Source organism: Zootermopsis nevadensis, unplaced genomic scaffold (assembly GCF_977971745.1).
Source record: "Zootermopsis nevadensis isolate Lab colony 2312 unplaced genomic scaffold, Znev_1.0 Znev_ptg000023l, whole genome shotgun sequence".
NCBI lineage: Eukaryota > Metazoa > Arthropoda > Insecta > Blattodea > Termopsidae > Zootermopsis > Zootermopsis nevadensis.
In genome coordinates, this window is record NW_028259155.1 from 297900 (window position 1) to 321334 (window position 23435).

General features: G+C 42.8%; 1 protein-coding gene across 1 annotated transcript in view; it reads left to right on the plus strand.

Annotated features, from left to right (window-relative positions):
• Positions 1-328: 328 nt before the first annotated feature.
• Positions 329-23435, plus strand: part of olf413 (DBH like monooxygenase olf413) — a 248509-nt gene continuing 225402 nt past the window's right edge. The window contains exon 1 of the mRNA XM_087354359.1: positions 329-347. The gene's annotated coding sequence lies outside the window, so the exon portion shown is untranslated. The remainder of the gene's footprint in view (positions 348-23435) is intronic.

A 23435-nucleotide genomic window follows, 5' to 3' on the forward strand; every position in this document is an offset into this window, starting at 1 on the left:
ATTTGTTCGTCATTCATGCAATTGACAATTTCCTGAATTAATGTCTGTCCGTTCACAAATCAGTCGTGACTAATGCAGCCGCTAAGTTGGCACGCGTGTGGGGCACTTTGCATTCACTTGACAGTCAACTCAAGACCGACTTAAGCTTTCAACTCGCACGCGGCTTATAAACGCCAGAGATGTCACCGATTCTCATTTCCAGAAGGACCGACCCTAACCGACCTATTTCTCTTGTGGTTTTCTACAGATCGCGCTGTAAATCCGTGTTTGAAGACCAGCAGAGGATCCTCCAGGAGACGGTGCATCGCTGTTGGTTGTTGGCTGATGGACCCATACGCCGTCTGTCTGTAAGTAAGCGAAAATGTTATGCATTAAACACTGAGGTTCTAGGATTTTTGAAAGCGTCAACGCCGCAGACAAATGTTGTCGAGTGGTGCAACATCATCACGGCATTACAAAATGCAACAAGGTTTCTTCGCGCCTACCAGAGTTGCCGGGAAGTACGTATGAGCCCACGTGATTGTTCTGTGCGTCGTTGATCAAAGAAACTCCGCTGGGGCTCTGAGGAAAGGGGGTTGGATAAAGTGAGTTGACGTCGACCTGAGCCGGTTTAAAAATAAGGGGAGCGTGCAGTGATTGATTGCCCACCTGCATGCAACGACGCTCTTGTTCGCTTTAAATCGAAATAGTCCGAAAATAGCAAATATTTCACCGGCCCGAGAACATGTCTTTGGCAAATGTTCGGAGAGCGTCGAATTCACTGTTAACAAATTTTCGCTGGTGGGGGACACGCAAGAGTCGCGGTGCTGTGGCGTTCGGACGCCCGACGTTCTGAGATTCCTGGGCAAACGCCGCTCACAAAAGCGAACTTTTCCCTCGCATTCTCTTTTAGTGTAAAGTATGGGGATTCCCCATAATGTTATTCATTAAACTTTAGTTAAATTTTGAGTGTCAGACTGAATAAATCGATTTCACACGTCAAAATGTGAAGTCTGTGAGCCTATTGGTTATTTATTAAGTCGTGATTTTTTGTAACGCGTCTCTGCAGCGGCAGAGTTAAATTATTATTATTATTATTCCATCTCTTCACCATTTTCCAGGTTTTCTCTTCCTTGCCCCTGAGGTGCATAGTGCAGCAGCTATTTCTGAAATGCATTTTGCTTTTTATGTGTCTTATATGCATTAAACAGATTTCGCGTGAGGCGTTATATATTTTACATGATCGTCTTTCGAATGATTAATTATCATCATCATCTTGCTGTGAGAATTATGACTTTTCTCAAAATAACTGCGATTTTTAAACACACCGACAAATGGAGGCACGAAAACATGAGATTGTAACCTCAGTAGCAGGAGTTGTGTCATATTCAGGACTTTTGGGTGGGGGAAACGTGTCTTTTGGCCAGGATTCCCGCCACAGTTCTCGTTTACGTTTCAAGTCTCTTGACAGACTTCGCTCGCTGCATTTAAACCACTCACCGAACAGACAAGGTAGGAATTGCATCGCTCTATAACGACAAAGTCGGCCAATCGACCTGCTACAAGTTCATTAACTGTCGCTTCATCCGCGAAGTGGCGAGGCTCTGACGTCACGTTTGTCGCCGATATAAATCGGTGCAATATTAAACGGAGTCGAAGTCCAGAGCTGTTCAGATCGACAGGCAGTTGTTATTCTGGCTCAATGACTGTCAGTAGTAGTTTGTGGATACGACGTGTCAGAAATTTGCATACCTTTAACAGAGTCTGGCCATCGGTGGTCCGCGATCCTGTGTCGGTCCGTTATTTTTATTCGGGTATCAGCGGATGGCCGGGACCACTTTCGTTGCAAATCTTGGCACTGTGATGATTTATGTCACCGTGGCGCTGTGATTTTGAAGAAACTTATAAAACGTCTGCAACGTAGCCAACTCCTTGGAGCACGAAACGTCTTTAAAAGCTTACAGTCGGTTTGCCTGTCAAGTGTTTGTCCAAATTTTTGTGGGGGCGAAAGGTTTGTTAAGTTGCTCGCAAGTGCTCGCCGCGTTCATTGAAATTTCTTGGACGATTTTTATTCTGTGACGACATTTATCAAAAAGGAAGCATCTTAATAAAATGTAATTTATTGTATTTAAATTGACACCGAAATGAAATCCAGAGACTGTGGTTCCCTCTAGGTCTTAGCCACTGACAAGCGAAAAGCGCCAGGTTTCCCGTCCACAGCCTGAAGTCCGTTCCCGCGTTGGAACTCGCTGGCTTAATGTATCACCAACAAGAGTGACATCATAATTAATGAAAATCATGTCTGTTCTACGTGACTGGAATAACCACTGTCAGCTGTTTGCTGAAATGGAAGTGTGCTCAGAGAAACAAACACAGTTACTAGCGAAGGAATAATGTACAAGCGACCAGGTGTGTTGCAAACCCCTTCCTTTCGTATAAAGAGGTAGAATGTGTTCCCGGATGTATTTGGCAAGCCTTGTTTCAAATCAGTACAATATCTACGGACCACTTACAAGCAACAGTTTTATTTTCGTGATATCTGGGGAATATAATCCGTGAAAAATTACCACGAAAATTTAATTTTCCAATTTACAAGAAAGTGTTAAGGATGCAAGATTGTAATGTAAGATTTTGTGAGGATGAAAATGTTGTTCTTCTTCTTCAAAACTGAAGTTGTCTCGGTAAGATATCTGACGTTATTTCTGTCAAAAGTTGTTGTTTAGAACGTTTCGGTTAAGAGAAGTATCGAAGGCAAATCTTCACCAGTTTGTCGCATAAAGTGAAACCGCGCTGATGTTTCAACAGTTCAACAAACAATTGAATCAGTAGAGAAGTGAAAAGAAAATTGTAAAACTCTGCGTTCATATGTTTCAGTGAGAGGAATTCATTAAATAGCTCTTGTGGGGGTGGGATTAATATGAAGATTCGTAGGTTAGGTTAGCATCTCATCAGCATAAGATGGCTTGCATCTTTCTCGTGCTTTTTAAATCGCCTGCAATTTGCTGCCGCGCTTGTATGAAGGATGAGATGGCGACGCTGATGTATGCAGCGAGGCTCTGCTCAGTGTTTGTTATTTTTTTACTTAAACTGGGCGCGCATTCAGAATTCAGAGTTCGCTTCTGGAAAGTCTGTGTATTCCGATACGAATTACATTTATCCATTTTTGTTTGCTGTATTCCTTCTATTAAATAATGGCTACACTGATTCTTGTTGCGTTCTGTAGTGAATTTCTGGCTCAATTTCTGTTTACGGAGGGAGGAACGGGAAAGTTTGAGGTTTTGTTGATTGCGTGGCTCCCTAGTACAGCTGTGATGATAACAAATGCATCCCACCGCCGATGAAAAACCAGTGCTTCCGTCATTTATCCTCTTCAGTGAATACATGATGCATGTATCATTGCTCATGTAGTTATGTGGCACTTATGCATCAGACTGTACACGAAAGGATTTGCTCCTGCGTCGCTTCAGCTCGAGAGACCAAAAAACGGACGTGCTTTGCCCCAGTCGCCAGTAATTTCTTGGTCGACCAATACAAAAAGTTATGTCCGAATTATAATTCCTCAGGTTTGGGGCGCTGGGGTTTGCCCCTGCATTTGCGAACTGAACGATTGAATGAGATGAGCTTGTACGTACAGTCGATCCTGTTCGCGCATGAGATCGGTGGTTTTATTGACCGTAACTGGCTCCAGCCTTTTCCCCTCTACCCACAAATGACACAGTAGAATTTGGTGACGTGAACGCGTGTATCACTCTGACTCAATCGCACCGAAATGTTTGACGAGGATGTCTGTCAAAGATAACTGTCACGAGACAAAGACTGCAGTTAATTAAGTTCGTATATGTCAGCTCAAAAGAGAATCAGGTTACGTGACATCGACATGAAATGCGTTTTAGATTAAAAAAAGCGTACATGATGGGTTTTAATGGTGGACATTCCACGAAATACTTTTGTATTAGTAATTTCTCCTCAACGTTTTTCGGTTAAAAAAATAAACTGTCATAATTTTATAATTAATAGCGTTATAAATTATTTGGTCATGTCTCAAGCTTGTTTGCGAAATATAACTCCAGTTGTTTAGGGAATTCTAACTTTTAATTGCACTTTAATCGTTCATACGTTAAACTCTGGAGTGGTTTGAGGTGTTTGTTGAAAATGGCTACGAAGTTCATTTCCAGTGAATGTCTTAGATCAATTCTCCTCTACCTTAATGATACCTCGGGCCCCGTCCACAAAATTATAAAAGAACGTACAATTTCTACGTCGCATTTGTTCATAATTAGAAGTTAAGAGCGTGTTGAAAATGCTTAAACCTCGTACTCCGCCATCTTGCTTTATTTTACTTCAGTCAGAGACAGCCTCGTCTCTGTAACTCCGCTCGTGGCATTCCGACAGTCCTAAACTGCAGCGCTGTTTGAAGTTCACTTGTTTCCTGTGAACGACGTGCTTGGTATTAATCAAGTGCACTGTAGTATCACTGAAGAAGACGGCTACCTTGCATCTGCGTGTGAACCCTATTACACACTTAAAATAAAGTATATCTACCGTGTTCATCGGAAATTACATCGTGTTATTGATTCTCTGGAGCAGAGACACTGCAGAGAAGCCGAAGGTTTAATTTAGTCAATAAATCTGTTACGAAACCAGACGATTTATTGCTGTGTGCAGCCACTAACTAGCTAAATCCACTTCACAATCTCGCACTCTGTTTATCATAAATTCAACTTAATAATAGCCTCATATTCAGGCCGTGATATTCCAAGAGATCACTTACATTCTGGTATGTTGACTAATATTTCATAAGTAGTTCTCCAGCGTGCTACATGCCAATCCCATCGCGTTGGAACGAATGCGTGAGGGGAAAAGAGTGTTTTCCGGGTTGGAACACAATTTCCGATCTTGTTGTTAGCTCAGCATGGGGTAAAATATTATCAGTTATGTATTCAGCGACCTCTCGCAAGTTCCATGAACGTCATTGCCGGGGTCAGGTTAGGTTGGGTTTGCCTGCTTCCTTATCACGGGTTCCTATCTAGATTTTCTCGTGATGCTTCTCAGTTCGTCCAAGCATGTGCCGGGATGGCGGGTTGCATCCGGTTGCCTGAATATTACGCGTTCATTGCGTAGATGATTTTCGTACATTTCTGTACCTTTCGGTCTTGTTGATTTTTTATTTTTCTTTCATTCCTCTCTTTGTAATTGTTTGCTTGTTTAGCCTTCCATGTTTTAGTCCATTCTAACTCACCTTTTCATTTATTCCTTCGTGTCTCTGCGTCTCTCTTCACTATTCTTTATTCTTCGACCTTTCTCTCGTTGTTCATTTGTTTTTTGTACCGACGTGGGTGTACAGAAAGTGCGTTTACGTGTCGCCTGGGAAGTGATGAACGGGCGCTATATATTTAATTCTGTAAAGAAGTTCGCAGCTAATGCGAGCGTCACCCTGATACAGTGAAAATGAAAGTCGTGCCTCAGACTTACGAAATAATTCTGTTTCTCGTTGCCATTAATAATCGCCGTGCGAAGGCACGTGGGCCTAGAGAAGAGTTTTTCTTTCAGTGGATTTTTTAAATTTCTGTGAACGTTGGTTGTTAAAATGCAAAGTTAGTGCTTATTGTGCAGTGCGATTAATTTCAGGACTTGCGGAATATTTTAAGGCATAATCCGAAACCAACTCCATAACCTAAATGAACACTTTATTTATACGTACGAGGTCGGCGACATGTAGATTTGAACCGCTTCGGTTCACGTATGCATTGAATTCATAAGATAATAGGAGAAAGGCCTTTGCAAAGTAATCGAACATGAAATATCGATTTTGGTCTCATGTAAATTAAATATTATTGATGAAAGACTCTCGGTTTCCCCCCCCCCCCCGTCCGTTGTGTTCTTTTTATAAACAAAGACCATGAATTTAGCGGCCCCGAAAAGAAACACGCTTTGGGTTTTTCGTGCCTGACGTAATCCAGACACTTGATGCAGCGTGTTTTTATACTCGAGTAGGAGGAAGGACTTATTTGCCAGCCTGTAGCATTTTCTTTTGTAATAGCCTGATAATCGGTTTGGCCTGACAACAGTTTCGGGGCGGTCACGTTGATAATTCCAGCGTAATTGCCATTAGTTTGGGATTCCTGTCATATAAATGATTTTGCTGCACCAAGAGTGAAATAAAATAAAGGTCTTGAGCGTGATGTCACCCCCCACCCCCCACCCCCCACAGTCTTCTCGTTCAGTCGCACATATTGAACGGCGTCTTTTATTGCGAATTACAAAATTGTGTTCCTAATGACAGTTGTGACTCATCGGACCCCAATTGTAATTCGGACGTGGATGGGGTTGAATTTTCAACCTCCCCTATCGCTCGCTCTGGAATGATTTAGGTCGTAGGGGCTGCTAACACAATGTGGACAACGGTTGGGCAGGCCGTGAGGACAAATAACTGCCAGAATTCGCCTGTGTCGAATGCAGCAATAAGTTACCTCTTGTTATTATAAGAGCGGGTGGCGAGGTTCTTCGATCCCGTGTCTTCTGTGTACCCTGCCCATCTTAATATATTACAGGCAATTTTAAACATGCAATCAAGTTCATTTAGATGTGATCTTATCAGAACCAGAAATTATCAGATGAATGTCGAACGAGCAATCGCATGGCGTGCGATTATCGATCTTGGGAACACAGAAGACCGAGACCTCAGGTAACTTCGGAAGTGGGCTCGTAATTTTGCAGGAGCTTAGCCGAGGGACAACCCAAAATGTAAAATTTTCTTCTGATATTATTACGGCGATCAAATGAAAGATGATTAGATTGGCGGGACGTATAGTATACATGGGAGAAACACCCTTCTTAGTTATAAATAAGCACGTAATTTCAGAATCCTGTATCAGGTAGTGCCATTGTGATCTCTGCCTTGCATTTTTGTGTTTCTGCCATGTACAGGAAAAAAATTAAAAATGTTTTAGGTTGCTAGGCTGGCATTGTTTCGAGTGGCATTAATGTTTATACCAAATTTTGTTTAAGTCGGTGAGTAGTTTAAATTTATAACGGGAGTCAGAGATTCACACATTACAAGGCGATCATATGGATTGTTCTTTCTTTAAATAAGCGAAAGATAATTTGCTCTCCGGTCTGCCATTTGTATTTTCAGGCCTCCCGTAAAGTAAACAGAACAGATATTTCCTACTTTGTCAGCACTTCCAGTTTGAACAGGCAAAATCAGTCTTCAAACTTTCCTGATAACGTGTTCCTAAAAAGATAAACAATGTTAATCCTCTTTCGTTGTACCGCGAACATTTTCGTTCTTTGTTAAATGGGGGTTGAGTGGCGCCGCGCCGCTCACATTTATGTTTCAGTCGTCCGAACGTCAATTGGTGTCCGTCAGTGGCGTTCCTTCACACTGGTTTCAAATTTTCAGTGGCAGGTTGAAGCATCGCTTGCTAGCGTGTTTGCAACTGGGAATGACAAACCAGCATGAATAAGCGAACGCACTTCAAATTCGACGCGCGGGTCTTGAATGATGGATAACCTATGAGCGGGCTTGGTTACTCACGTGGCGTTAATGGAGCCCGCAGGGAGCTGTGAAATGTAAAAAATACACGCGACTTCAATTACAGGCATTTCAATTTGACTGTTTTGCGCAATTCAAAAAATACGGTGTCCTGTCGGAAGAGGCGTCACATCTCAGACTTGAACGGAAGCGACCCGATTCCCACTTACTTGCTCACTTATTCCGTGGAGACGAGTCCTTCCTGAGAAGCTAACAGTCGCTCAGCCACTCAGAAAGCTCTCGCCCTTTGTTTTGGAACCCGAAGGTTCATTACCCTGTCCACTAGATACCGCCACTGGTTCCTATCATGAGCCAGATAAGTCCACTCCACGCCACCCCATCATATTCCTCTAACATCCATTTTAATATTATCCTCACACCTACGTCGACGTCTGTATGCATTCCTCTTCTCTCCCATGCGGGCTACATGCCCCGCCCGTCTCATCCTCCGCGACTTGATCAGTCTAATTATATTTGGTGGTGAGTACGAATTACGAGGCTCTCCATCATCAAATATCCTCCGGCCTCCTAGTAATTCATCCCTCATGGGTCCGAATATTCTCCGCACCATCAATCTTCGTTCCTCCCTTAGTGTCAGAGACCAAGTTTCACACCCATACGAAACTACAGGTAAACTCGATTCTGACCAGAACGTCGAAAATGTTTCTCTTTGCCAACTTATTTAAAACGGCTTTGGGAATCGTTGGGCCTCTCGTACGAGAAAAGTGGATATCGGATTTGGATTGTCGATGTGAAATAACTGTCACACCTCAACATAAAGCCGAAGGAATTTTACCTCCACGTCTACCGAATCTCCTCACTGCCTCCTGTTCAGGAGCAGGTGCCCTGCACACTTTAATCAAGTCTGTGTATGCCCAATATCGAGGGGTCTCAATCCGCAGCTCGCCGATAGATTTTGGGCGATTCTGGCACGTGTTTGTAATACTGTGTCAGCCTGTGTGACGGAAAATACTTACTCGCGTGGAAAACGTGCTATTTGGCAGTGCATATCATCTTGTGGGCTGTTCAACTTAACGAGGGATGCAAAGATTATTGTCAAAATATCATCATTATGACTGGTTATGTTAAAGGTCATGTGGACCTATTTGCAATTGCGGATTTGAGTACGTTCAGTAAACTGCATGGCATTTCAATAAATTTTCCTTTCTTCAAAACCTTGTATGGAATAGGGAATTGTACATTCGGCCAAAGGCCTACAAAAAGTTGAAAACCTCCGATATGGACCTTACACGTGTGTAAGGTAGAATATGTAATTCAGTGACCTCAGGAAATTCTCGCGCTATGAAATCGCTAGTTCTCGACAATTTCCAATGCTGGAGAGCCACCATCGTCGCCTGTCCACGGCTGCATTCCACAGGTACCCTAAAGATAGCTAGAACGTCTGTGAGTTCAGAAACATTGAGAAGTTCCTGATCCGTATTAATGTAAGGCGGGCCGAGAAGGTCTAAGGCATTGGCGCCTATCTGCCGATTAATCTTTACTGCTATCAAACCATTATTAATGGAGTTTCCGGTAACGGAGTAAAAGGATCGAGACATGTTTATTGTTCGCGCGACTCGTCCATTTGACCAAATAAAGGTTTTATCCTTCTTCGGCTTGACCAAGGATCGAGTGCCTTATCCAGTCCTGATTTTCTCGTGATTCTGACACGAGTAACGTAAGAAACGCACCCCGCGACTATAACATAACATTTATTGGCAAATGTCCCAAAATTGCGAGTTCCAGTAAGAGAAGGGAAAATATGCGAGTAATAGTTGGGAAGCCTGACCCCTAATAGAGACATAAATATTGGGCGGATGCGATGCGATGCTTTAAACCCCGAAAATAAATAAGGAAATTCGTGGGCAGGAGATACATTTAGCGTGAAATCGTCTGGAGGAGGAAAATCATTCCTTGCTTTACGGTTACGCTCGACTCGCCCCTTCGGCTTCTACCCCGAAACACTGCGTCTCATCCGCCCTTCTCCACCAGATCGCAAAAAAAAGTCTTTCCTGTCTCTCCCTGGATGGCTCTCCTGAGAACTCAAAACTTTTTTAAAAAAAAGACTCAATGAAAAGAAAGGTATAACTGATGAAGACTGCTTATGTTCAGGTTTAAAACATTTGGAAAGACCCGCTCTTCGGAATAAAACACTGTTAATTTACAGTTCTGAATTCCTAGAATCACAATTAAGTTAAACTTCGAAAGAAACGCCTCTGAATTTCACTGACTACGTGACAAATGAATTTAGCGATGGCGTGTGTCATGTTACGAACGTTGTTGTATTTAGATAATTTAATTGGAGGGAGCGTTATTCAGGTGGATTTTAATTCCACTGATCGGTTGCAAAAGCTGTTAATTGCACGTAATTAAATCGAGCAAAAGTGAATAGTCAGATCCCAGTTTAAATTCATTCTCTTGACGTGTAATCTTAATGAACACATAAAATCGTTCGTCTCCAATTATTTCAGTACTGAATTCATCGACACCCGCGCATGTCTATTGAGGAATTGGTGATGAGAGTCAGCTGGTAAACATTCTCAGATGTCGGCCACGGGATGTCGCTGTCGGCTAGTCGTTTGGTAACACACGCGCTGAAGGAGTTCAAAACTTGACAGTCGGTATTTTGATATTCCATTGCAATATTAATTGAGGTTATGCAAGACGTAGAGTGACGAAACTTTACCACGCAGACTGTGAAGGCTGACATCTGGTGTGAGAAATGGGCAGTCAGAGACAAGTCACTCTGACTGACTTAATTTAGTTCTCCAATCCGGAAACGAAGCGGGAAATAGAATCGACGAACTTATAAAATTCGGTATGAAGTGCGGACACGTGTACGTTTTGAGACGAGTAATTTTGGTTTTATTTTCGCTGAAAAACACGTGTCTGTCGTATTGTGTTTCATAGCTCGTACAGTGTCAAAATTAATATGAACATAATCAGTTTACCATGATTCGATTTCAGTGATTCGACAGCGATTCACGATGACGTCACCCAAATTGAATCCATCGTGTAAATATTTAGATTCTCAGAATTACCGCGGACACATATCCGTAACAACGTAAAAGTATTTCAGTGGGCCTTCAAATCTTTCCCTGGTCCGATCTCCCGTATGACGCATTTAATGCCTTAAAGCATTAATAGGAAAACTGGGCCCATGTGATTCATTGAGCCAACTCGGGTTAACTTTGTGTTAGTTGGTAGAACAGGCTGTCAGCGCGCTCTAAGTTCATGATACAATTCATTACACTAACCATGCGATCGTCTTTTGTTGTTCAGAATACAGCAGCGAGTTGCTGAACTAAATTTCAACATTTCGATTTCACTTCTGAATGGAATTGATTCGTATAAATTCCGAGCAATTATTTATCCAATTAAAGAGTGAAGATATGTTTGGGCATTAATGTGGAATTCTGAGATGGGGCTTGAACTCTGTGTCGGCAGTATTCCGACCTGATGGGGGCACTATTATGTCCTTTAACCGGATTCAAAATACGTCCTTTCGCCTCCTGTAACTAATGGTTACATTCAGTGGCCGAGCCGTGTTACAGGTTAGGTTAGCAAGTTAGAACAAGTCGAGTAAAGGCTGTGATGCAGACAACGTGAATTGTGTTCGCTGAGAACACCCGCGTATTCCGCCGTCCTCTCTCCACCCTCATGTAACATGTTTCACCCCCTCTGTGGTGCACGCTTACCCTCGCATCCACACTGTTAATTTAACGTACAACGGGCTAGGTGGAATGGCAGTCGACGGAAAAGTGTAAACCCGTATCATCCTCGGCTGATTACTCCCTCGTCGAAAACATGAATGTACATGAAGAATTAGCAGGGGTACGAGTCGGCTACTTTGCTGGCATTTGTTGCTGTAGGAAGCCACTTTGGCTGTTCACCAAATAACTCACTGGGCACATCAGAAATGCACACAACATTTTGGTCGAAAACCTCAAAGCCTGGAAGGATAAAACATAATCATACCGAAATAGATCTTTGGAAAGTGAGCTCGGAGAATGTCGATTGGATTAATCTGGCTAAGGGTAGGAGTCGGTAGTGGACCTTCGGGTTCCATAAAAGCATCTGTCAGATTCTCAAGAAGCTCACTGCGGCATGGAGTTCTCGTTTTCTTTCGTAGTCGGTCAGCTTGAAATGTAGGACTCCTTCTTATCGACCGATACAGAATGAACGAGGATCACCGAAAGAAGATGTCGATTACTGCCTGAAGGCAAAGTCCGTGTTAAAATTCAGCTTCTTGCTAACAAAGTGATTTATGTGTGTAGCGAATATCGTCCATCCTAAATGCTCTTTGTTCCATTACGACGTGAGGTTTCTACATTGGCGAATTTGTTCGTCTGGGAGTGAACTTAGACGTAATGTCAGCGTTTCGGAAGAACACACTGCCTCCATCTTCAGAAATCGTTTCCATGCTTTCCTTTGACTTCAGAACTGTGATTGTGTTTCTTGGATCGGTACAAGAAGATTAATCTCAGTTGCCGCTGCATTGACTAACATATTTTATATACACCAAAGAATTAATCAAGCAGCAATATTGCGTTGAAAAAGCTTGTTCTTAAATAAAGAAATTGTCGTGTTTTAAATAAATTTTAAGAGAGTTTGTGTAATGCGATTCTTTCGTACTGTCATCTCAATGATGAAACGTAAACATTACAAGCCCTATTGAAATTCTGTGCGCATTTTCTGCATCATATTTCACCAAACGACTCATACCGTTAATGCGATGCACGAGCTTTCCGCTACGTGTCGCATTGCTTATTTCTCTGTACAGGAATTCCATCGATGCGCGTCATTACTGGAAGTACGTGTTCACAAAGGCACGAGAATCCAGAAGGAAAGAGCGTAAGTAGACTCGAAGCTTATGGCCGCTGCTTTCATAGTCTCTTGTGAAAAACATCCACACTGCAGAGAGAGATATTTCACGCGACAAAATGTGAAATCCTGTATCTGATGTTATTTCCGTCTGCAATGCACGTGAAGAGAATGGATCTGGCACTCGTAGTCCGCATTTACACGATCCTTTCGAGGCTTCACAGTCATCAGTAGGAATTCTTCTTTAGGCGAAGCGCATTTCACCGACACTAAATTTTTCAGGTAATTGCGTTTGCCCTCAAGTTTCGTTCAGGGCGATTATGCTATCCCACCGTCGGACGAAAGACGCCAACCTGGCCTTGGCCTATACCGTTGGTCCTCGAGGAATGCTCACCGAAAATTTTCCTTAAAAATGTCTTAATTTCCTATGGAAAGGCCGACGTGACCGAATATTTCAGCCACCGAGATCTCCGGACCTAACCCCGCGTGAATCTTATGGGGTCCAGTGAGTGGTCACGTGAGAGAACACCCGGGCAGCAAAGTCTTGTTTGAAAGGCTCAGGCCTGTGGTTTGAAAACCGTAGCGGATGTTTTTAACAGTTGAAAGGTATTTTTTATAAAATCTGACAAATTCACTTGAGATAAACTGTAGTTTACTTTGGCTGGAGTTTCGAATCGGTTGGATATAGGACCAATGACCATGTATTAATATTTTTTGCTAGAAATTGCCACCCGGGTGAGAGACACCCCGTTTCATCCGTTTTAATGTTGGCTCAGACAGTGCAGTTTCACTGAATTTCCCTGAAAAGGACTGCCTATGCTTTGCCTCTTTGCAGATGAGGCACGGAGCGAGTGTTTTAAAGTGTGGGGCAATGCCTCAAAGCCGTTTGTGCCAGGCAGCTACATTTTCTGGCCGCCTTTTCTGTCGTAACTCATGACGGCTGCACTCCTGCCTGGGCGAGGGCGGGCAGGCCTCAGGGGGTGGGGGTGGGGGTGGTATCCACAGTGCGGCGAACCCAACACAAGAACAAACATGATTATCGATTGGGAAAGGAAGCAGCGTGCAGACCCTGGGACGGCATGATATTTGTCCCTGGAGGAAATGGATGGTGATAATTCTATTGACACTCGGGGAAGGGCTTCGTGTGAGTGAGGAACTGGAGGGAGCAGTGGCAAGGTTCAGGGGAGGAACGACATTGTTCCAAGTCTGAGATATGACTTTGAGGCTGACTGCGAACTTTACGTCTGATGGTCTCGATCTATCTCTTTAAAAAGCCAACTGGAGCTGACGTGGTACATGCCGGTGAGTTTGTTCATGGGCTGTGGGTCTGAAGATGGCCGTCTTCCGGGTTGTTGCGCCGTGTAGTCTGGTAGAAGTTGACCGACGTTTCAGAGCTTGCTGCATCGTAATCCAGGTCGGTGGTGGGACATTTGAAACGTCGGAAAACTTCTACCAGACTACACGGCGCAACAACCCAGAAGACAGTGCCTAGAATACTATTCATGTTGACGCACACTTTCGTCCGAATCATTTGGACCCCACGTAAAAATTTGAATACGTTCTGCTGCAAAGTGCATTACACTAGTTTGAGTTATAATTGTTTTGTCAGTGGCTTTGTTGTCGTTGTCTGACATTTATGATACGCTTAGGAATCCATTTACGATGTTGAGACTCCCATTTTAACCCCCGATTCCTCTCCCCCGCAGGCAGATACTGTCACGCCATTTTAACATCCGTCTTTGCACGTAATACATATTCATATCGCGCGGAGTAAGACAATCAGTGTGCTACATATAAATTGTTGAATATTTATGACCTCTACGAGGCTCCGTAGCAGCTTTCTTCGTAACACAAATTATTGGATGAGTGAACGCCTCAGTAATTCTGTTATTCGTTTTTAATTAAACTATGTAAACATTTCTGCACACAAGACGTAAATGTACCTGAAGTCTTGTGCTGCTATTATAACATGAAATTAGACTTTTCAAGGGAAGAGATTGTTCCCTGAACGAAGTATTTATTTTGAAAGAAATAAGAGATGAGAATGTGTTCCTTCTGCTTCAAAGGCAGTCCTAAACATGGTAGACGTTGTTACTTTTACGTAGTTTAATCAGTGTCGTATCAGGTGCTGAGTTTCTTGCAGGATAAGTTGACAAATGGCGTATGCAGCCTACACGAAGGCAAGTCGCGCTTTTGAAGTAAACGAAACGTGACGAAGTCTTAAGACTTTTGCGAGTAACGAAAACTCCAAACGTGTTGAAAAGATTCTCATTCGTTAGTGGGCGGTTTACAATGGCGTGCAGTGTTAGATCAGTCATTATGACTGGCTGTGGCCATGACTACCCGGATACTTTAACCGGAAGGGGCAGGGATTTGACTTTTCCCCTCAACGCCGAGTATCCTCCCCCCACTGGGCTGTGTAAGATTGCGTCTCCGTGGGACTAAGCTTCTGATGGGCCGTGGAGGGGCTTATTTTTTGGAACTTAGTTGCAAATGCGCGTGAGAGGAAGCACGCCCTTTGATTGTTCGTAGAGAAGGCAGTGTGTGTAGCAATGCGTCCGGAAGAGTTGCAGCTCCGGGTCCAGCCAAAGGCTGTACGTCATGTGGCGAACATCAGGGGAAACCTAAGACGTCATGTGGCAAGTTAATCTGAGAAACTCGCTCGCGCAAAAAAGGGACATGACAAATATTTTTGCGAGCAGGGACCTAAGAAAGAAAGAAAGGAAGAGAAGACAGGCGAATGAAAAAGGGAAAGGCGGAGAACAGGAGACAAGACTGATGGCAGACGTTGGACTGCTCTGTGCGGAATAGCTTTTGTCGAAAAACGTCTCTTGTACGAAGTTATTTAGCGCACTGATATTCGGTTAGACAGCCTTGTTAAAAGGCACATTTTCCGTTCCCTCATCTTCCACGAGTACACTTGTGGTTAAATAGAATATTCCGTGCTCCTTGCATTAAGTGGCGTTCTGGCACATGCGGACCCTTTTTCGTGTGCACCCTGTGTCTCCACTCGCCTGCCAGCAGCAATTGAGGTTCATTACCCATACTTAAGGTACACATTTCGTTAGTACGAGCCGGTGGAGATGGCGGCGCTGCGCCGCGGATGGACACAAGGATCGGGATAATTGCCGAGGACGACTTGTAGCAAAGTGGCCCTAGGGTCGTAGTTCTGAGGTCGTCTAGTCGTCCCCATGTGGACAATGCACTGCTGCTAGCAGGGAACGCCACAACACGATGGTTGCTGGCTTCTAGTGGAACAGCTGTCTTCGCCAGTGGCCAAGAACTTCATTTTGTGGCTCATTAACATACGAGACTACTCGGATATAATGACACGAACACACTAATAATATAAAAGGAGTGTAGAGCAAATTAGTTGTATAATCTTGGCTGTCTGGAGTAAAGAACGCCATTATCCGAGTTCCTATGTGATAGATAAACGCGTCATGAATGCGTAAGAGGGTCCGGAGGCTTTCAGGACATCAGCACTTAATTGCGTGGTGCACCTAGACGTAAGCGTCCTGTATAATTATCTATACTCGGGGTAGAGCAAAGGGGTTTTTCTTTGCTTGGAGAACTAACGGGCGTGCGATAAAAAGTTATCGTAGTCACTCGCTGTTTTTGTTGTTGATGCCTTTGCTCTGTGCCGGGATCTTCGACTTCATTTCCGTCGTGCGCGTGAGAGTGCTTTTAATTTCCTTCCGAGCGCCGAACCATCGACTGGTACACGGGGTTGGAAAGAGCCTGCGTCTTGTCCACGACGAGTGGAATTAAAATTAATACCTTGGAAAACAAAACACACCGACAGACACTGCCACCTTATTTGTCGAGGTCGTGCCTTGTGCTTCATTTCCTGTGACATTCGATCTTGAGGGCCCGCAGTCGCTCGAGGCGGAATCACGAACTCCTCTGATGAAGAAGCAGGCGTATTGGATAATGAACATTAAACCAGCAGCTCACTCGCTGTTTTAGAACTGCGCACTATTTGTAGACTAGAGAAAACAGCAGCAAGCCTGTGTTGCATAGTCTGCGTAGGCTACATGATTTCTCAGGACTTGGGAGCCATGTTTTCGCCCCTACGTGTTAGCAATCCTCGGGCTTTTCCCCAGAATTTGCATTTTGGCTTTTGTGAATGCCGCCAGTTACGTGAGATATGTCTGGATGAGCCCTCTTTTAAAGGAGGGGGGGGGTGTTTTCGGTTTGGCGATGACGTCATCACGGGGTATTTTTCCGGGGATTTCCTTCCGTGGTCGCAGTGCTGACGGGAATACCTCACTCAGTCAAGGACCGGATTTACGTCATACGTCGTCACGTAGTGATTCCTTTATTGTTGTCTGATTTTTTAATCGAATTCGAATCTGGATGAATTTTACTGAGACGCCCCAGCATAAAATTTCATGGAAGTGTTCGGCAGTTACCGAGGAGGAAAATGGACGGCAAACGGACTGACAGACGTGGAGCGCCGAGTAATTGCAGTTTTGCAGCTCCAAGTTGTGAACGTGACTACCAGAGAAAGGCCCATTTGATAATACAGTTCTAGAAGAATGAATTTTAATTAACTTGGTATTGCATGCGATTTCTGAACTTTATTTTTTGGAAATAATTTTGGCCCCACTTACAATGTCGGTTGAAACTTCATTTGAAGACCTGAGTATAATGGTGCACTACAGAATCTTACTACATTAAAAATATGTTTTTGAAAAAAAAATATGAAGCACTTTTAAATTAATAGGCTTATGAAATTTATTCATACAACATTATTTTATAAATAATTGGCATAAAATATCTCCTTATTTTTTTACGAAAAACTATCTGCACAACGTTTCCATTAGTACAGCGCATTGTGAGATATAATTTAAAAGGCATTCTGTAATAACACTGGGTTGTTTTTCCGCCAATCAATCAAATCAGCTACGCAGTGTGTGACAATTACCGTCCTGCTTTTAATTAACCGAGCTAAAACAAATTCCGGCTGATGGGTTGGATTTTTATTGGTTACATTGTAATATAGAACTGCATAACTACTGTCGAACCTAAATTACAGCACTGCATTGGAAACCACGCGCCACGCTGTGTTGTCTGAGAAGAGCGAAAAATGTTTAAAATGCGAGCGAAGACGAAGTGAGGAGTTCCATGGTTTGCAGTCTTTCCTCAGTATTATAAATATGGCGAAACTGTAGAACTTGAAATGGATTGGGCGTGTAGCGTGGACCGGAACAAATTGAAATGCGTGCAAGATTTTAGCTGGAAACATTAAATGCAAGAGAATGTTCAACAGACACGGAAGCAGGCAAGAAAATGATCCAAATACGTGGATTGTGTAAGAGTAGACAGAGTTCATATGACTCATGATAGGCTTCAGTTTTCGGACTTCTTTGTGCTCGGAAAATAACTTGCTGGTTTCTTATAAGGCGTAGAATTTCCTGACCAAATATCAGCTTCTCAGGTAGGACTGTTTTTGTAGTCCCTGTCAAATACTTGCTTGACCAAAGGAGAACGTAGGAGAGGAAAGTTCGCGATGCTTCAGGAGAAGATAATTCAACGCTTTGTCCATCAAATCGCTTTGAACTACGCACTTTAACACCAAAGCTTTCCCACATTAATCTGTAATAAGTAAATGTACGGAGCAGGGTATTTGAGAAATTGATATTCGCTGAAAATATTGGAATCGGAAATTCGAATGCACTTTGTGCACACAAAAAGTGTAGGTGTATTGATGACACTCGAAAATTACGGGCAGATTTCATTCGACATCTGTGAAACAGTAGCTTGAAAGAACCGAAGGAACGTATGTGTAATATGAGTTCGGGAATAATTCTGACAATGTGCAATTGTGACTCGAATATTGTAATCTGAATTCGTATCACTGTGGCCCGCAGTAACACAATATTACACTCAAAGCATTAATTCAGGATGAATTTCCGACTGATCTTTGGGTATTGAAAAGCAAACTGACAATTAAATTGTACGTCGGGGTTTTGTCAGTCAGTATGGATCTGCAATTTGAAATATAGGCAGGCGTGTTCATGTCGTAGTACGTTGATGATGCAGGTTTAAACATCGTATTACCCTGTCAGAAGTGATTTTATATCACAGATATTGACAATTGGATGATAATTAGAGATAGGGAGCCCTGCTATAAAACTGAGTTTGTATGATTTTAAGTGCAGATGTTTAAATTGTTTCCTGGTCTATAAACAAGTTTGTTGCCCGAAACAACTATTTTGTGAATGGATATATGAATTCAAATTCAATTCTGGTTTTGTAAATAACGTGGCTTCAAATTAGCAACAACCAACTTTGGTAAAAACATTCCGGCCTTTCGCTGTTCAAACACATGTGAATAGGTCATTTGTATATTTCTGCAATATTTTTTAAAAAAGGAGATACTCTAGCAGTCGTCATCAAATTCTGCACTTCAAGCCTACAGAACGACTTTACTTCCCTCAGCGCGCGGTTCTAAGTCTAAGTTTGCTACGGTGCGAGTTCTAAGCTGTCTTCACCAGCCTGGACTCAACTTTTCGTTTTGCGACGATTTGTGAATTTTCCTTGGGCTTGAGGCATGCAATTTGTTTACGGTACTACAGGACGCGAGCAAACAAAAGGTCTCCCACATGAATCATGATGCATCTCCCTCTCGCTTTGCCTCGCACAATCGCATCTTTTCCTGCTCGATGTCTGCGATACACAGCCTCGCGATTGCAGCTGATCTCCGCGCCTCTCATCCGGCATTCCGTGCGCGTTGAGAACGTTTCCTTCCGGCTGAATGTCAATCGTTCGTGTTTGAGGCCCTCACTGTGTACGACCGTCTCCATGCTCAGGGCCTGCTTACCTTACCTATTCGGTTAACGGCAGGATCTGATGCGAGATGCCAGTCACATTCTCGGTGTGGTTGTTGAAGTTTACAGCCAAGGCAATAAAACGCCTGTTTTCGGAAAGTTGAGAAATGCATACATGATTTTGTTCCGAAACTCTTTAGCGAGGAGACCGATCACCGCGTAACTTGCCGAGAAAACACGTCCAATGAATTATAACGAACTTTATACAGCAGACTGCTCGGCCAATCATGAAATTCTTAATCCTTTATGAAACCTGAAGATTTGTTATCGAGTTCACAAGAGACCACCATTGGTCGTACCACGAACCAGTTCATTCAGTTTACAAATTCCCATCCAATTTAATTCATGTGCGTTTTAATATTATACTCATAACACGTCTGTGTCTTCCAAGTAGTCTTTTATCTTGAAGTGTATAAAGAAAAACTTTGTCTGCATTTCTTATCTTGCATTCTACATACCTTGTCCATCAATCGCGTGACCATCGGCGCACAAAACACTAATAGCACCTAAATATAACGTTAACAATACGCGGTCTGTGTGACCGAAAATCAGGCTTTAAGAATTTTCGATGTTTCTTTTAGAATTTTCGAAGGCAGTAGAGTAACATATGTGAACAATATGACGTTTCATTCTCTTCTTCTGTAATACAAACCTGAAGGCATATTTTACACGTTGTAATGATGTATTTCCACCCTCCTGGTTATTTATTTCGTAATTTATTACCACCAGAATTTGCTCTTCAACGTCACATCTCGTTCTTCGCGTGACACCACGAGGAAAGAAAAATATGGTAGGTTACGTATTTTATTCAGGGTTACCAGAGAGAATATTATTTAGCGTAATATAAAGGGCACAGCAGTTACGGTGCAAATTGAAAATATAATTGCATTGTTCATGTGCGCGTGTGAAGTTTCGGGGGAACAGAGTCGCTTCTTTGTCGCTTGTCGCTGCTGACTGAGTCTCGTATCAGATTGAAACACTGCGAGGTCTGAAAGTTTAACATCAGGACTGACATTTTCGTGCAGGACGTGGCAGCTGGTGAATACATGATTCAAAAATACTGTGTCACACAGATCGGATTCTGTTTCCTTTGTCTTTGCTGCGAGCTTGTTAGTGAACGGTCCGGTCTTTTCAGCGATGTTAATTTAAGAGCAGTGACTAGCTCAAGAACCCAGACGAGGAATTCTCATTGTATAAGTACAAAGCCTGCGAGGCTGAAAATATTGTGAATGTCAAAGTAAACTTGGTCTGCTCACTTGTTAATACAGGAACCCATGCGTTATGAATTGACTACTGCAAATCAGAGAGTCACTGGGAGTTTGGAAGTTTAGGGCTGAGCGTTCGGACAGAAATATCGAAACTTTGACCTGGCAATTGGATTTTGCGTCGTGCTAACAACACGCTTCTACGTGTCCCTTTTGGCAACGGCGTGTTCGACAATGCCACAAACATCAGTGCATACCCTTTGATTTGTATCGAGGTGAAATTTCACGTGCTTGAATTTAGGAATCTTCTAGATGGACAATGATTTTGAATTACTTCAAATTATACGGAATTTGTGGCGAGAGTAAAAATTCAAAATGCTGTTCCCCTCTACATAAAGCTTTTGCTGCCCGCAGTTCCGACGCAATGCATTATCTTATAACTGTAACCATAGAGACCATCCTGAAAAATATATATTTATAACTTGCTAATATTATTCTCCAAATATTTTACCGCCATTTTCCCATACTTATTACATCTGTAACATTAGTGTTACTTTTTTGTAAGCTGCATTTCTGTTAATATTAAGTCGTTTAGAACTAAAAGGAAAAAATTGTTCTTGCATTCCTTCGGTGCCGAATGTTTTAAATATTTTACTCACTGCATGGGTGACGACATCGTCCTTATGGTGTTCTGTCCTGGTGAACTCTGTGTTAAACCAAGGCAACTCACTTTTCCCACTTGTTTATAACACCCGCATTCTTCCTGGCTCTTCTTCGAATTCATTTTACAGACAAACTTGAAACTTGAAATCTAGCGGTTCTCAGTCTGTGGCCCTCCCATTTAGATTCTTTTTAAATATTTTATTACTAAATGAATATTGAATACGTTTGTGTATTGAAAGCAACCTCAAAGACTGTAGTTTATCGTGTGTAGTGTTGTGGATTTTTCATTGTAATTTAAGTGACTAGACTTGCAAAGAAAATTACTGTAGGAAATTGTTCTTCAGAAGAACCAGCGGCTATCGACAGAAAAATTCCCACGTACTTATTAATTTTTTAAGGGTTTGCGGTACGTGCACTGTACATCCAGTGGCCGAAATACATCGCATTAAGGCAAAGCTGTGGTAGCTGCTTCCTCGTGAACACACGTCGTTTGTGTGGTTAGGTCCTTAGATCGAACCCCACGCCGGTTGAACTGCTATACTTCGTCGTTTCTCCGTCAGATCCCTGGCGCTTCGATCCTCAGCCTAACCTTAAACAACACACATTTTTTAGCTTCAGTGGCTGATAAGGCGTCGTCCTTTAACGGGAAGATGAAAGTAGCATTCCACTGGCACTGCGCTGTTGGTTTTGCGGTTAGCGTGACTGGGTTTGAGGCTTCAGTACTCTGCGTGTTCTCTGTGATAGGCAAACACGCGTTGGGATGGCTCCTATGTTTGTACTCTGTTTTCTTTCCACAAACTTCGGAATCTAACCTCCACTTTTACCTGCACTAAATAATGCAATCGGATTTTGTGATACCTATATATATAGCTGTAGTACATCGTTGACGCTTGTTAAGAACACCAATGACCAATGACGTATCTGGTGAGTGAATTTTACAGACATGAGTACATCCGTCACTCCCGAAGCCCATTTCAATATCTGTCAATCGCTGTACACGTTTGTGCCCATGAGGTGTTTCGCAACTACAGTCCCCCCCCCCCTCTCTCTCTCTCTCTTTTTTTACGAATTTTTGGTCTCTCCGGTGCGTGCTACAGTGTGAGGCATGTATTGGGCATTACGAGGAGGCATCAATCTGTCCGCAGTTGTTTGCAGGACTGTATTATATGTTCAATGTTATGTTTATAGAGTGACATAAATTGCATTACCTGACCTAACTGGGTCAGAAAGCATCACTGACCTCATGTAGTTGTGACAACGGGGATAAACTGTGCTCTCAGCTGTGCGCTCCATTTACAGGATGGCCTAGCTCGAGAACTGAACAGACGCAGTAAATTAAATTAGTAATTTCCGTAAGACTTCAGTGCAACGTTTATTCAATATCTCAATGCATTTTGAGGACAGGGATTGAAATGAAATTAGATGAAGTAAGAGGAAGCCAGAGAAAATTACATTATGAGGAGCATTCTATTGGCATGTGCACCACATTCAATGATGATAGTGAAACGTGGGGATTCCTGTAATAACGATGTCGAAAATCTGCAGTAGTCTGTGCTAATATGGGCGTTACGTCACAGAAGTCCATAATATATCTCAGTACTTGCAGTGAATTAATTATCTATCTGTAGGCACCAATCAAAAATAATGTTTGAAGAAGGTGGTTCGTATCCTTCAGTTCCAAAATTGTAAACCCTTCAACTAAATAGTTCGTAAGAAAGGTTTCGAAACATTCAAGCATTCTGCCCAACATTTCCATCAAGGACAATCTGAATACGAAGCACTAAGGCTAACTGTGACACCAGTGCATCTTTACCTCTGTTACCTTACAATTGTGGGCGAAGATAGTTTATGTGCATTCGCAATAACGCACAAGGCAACTTTCTTTAACTTTTGGAAGGCGTCCAGTCAAGATCTATAAGAAATCTGCAAAATCTACGTAAATCTCTTCACTGATGGAGGCAGCGAGGACCTCTGAAACTTTGGGAAACTTCTGCCAGACCACACGGCGCTACAACCCAGAAGACAGCCATCTTCGGACTTACCGTCGTGGAAACCTCAAATTCTTCATTTCTTGCCCTTGTTCGCTGAAATGTTTTTATATTTCCAGTGAGTGACTGTCAGCTTCTCAAGGACCGTGCTTGACTTAGAGAGTTGTCAAAGACGTTTTTGTACATGGAAGGGAAAGGAACAATCCTCAGAAGTAACAGCCGTCTTAGTGCAAAACTTTCGACTTGTCTGGACGTGGTGCCTTGAATCTGTTTCTCCTCCCACCAATAAGAATGGTATTTTTGATTGCGCAATTTACTGGAAGTCTGCGTTGGCTTTCTAGACGAGAAGGTCGGAGTTTCAGAGCTAAGCCCCCTAATGCGTACAGTCTCAGCGGAGGCGCCTCCA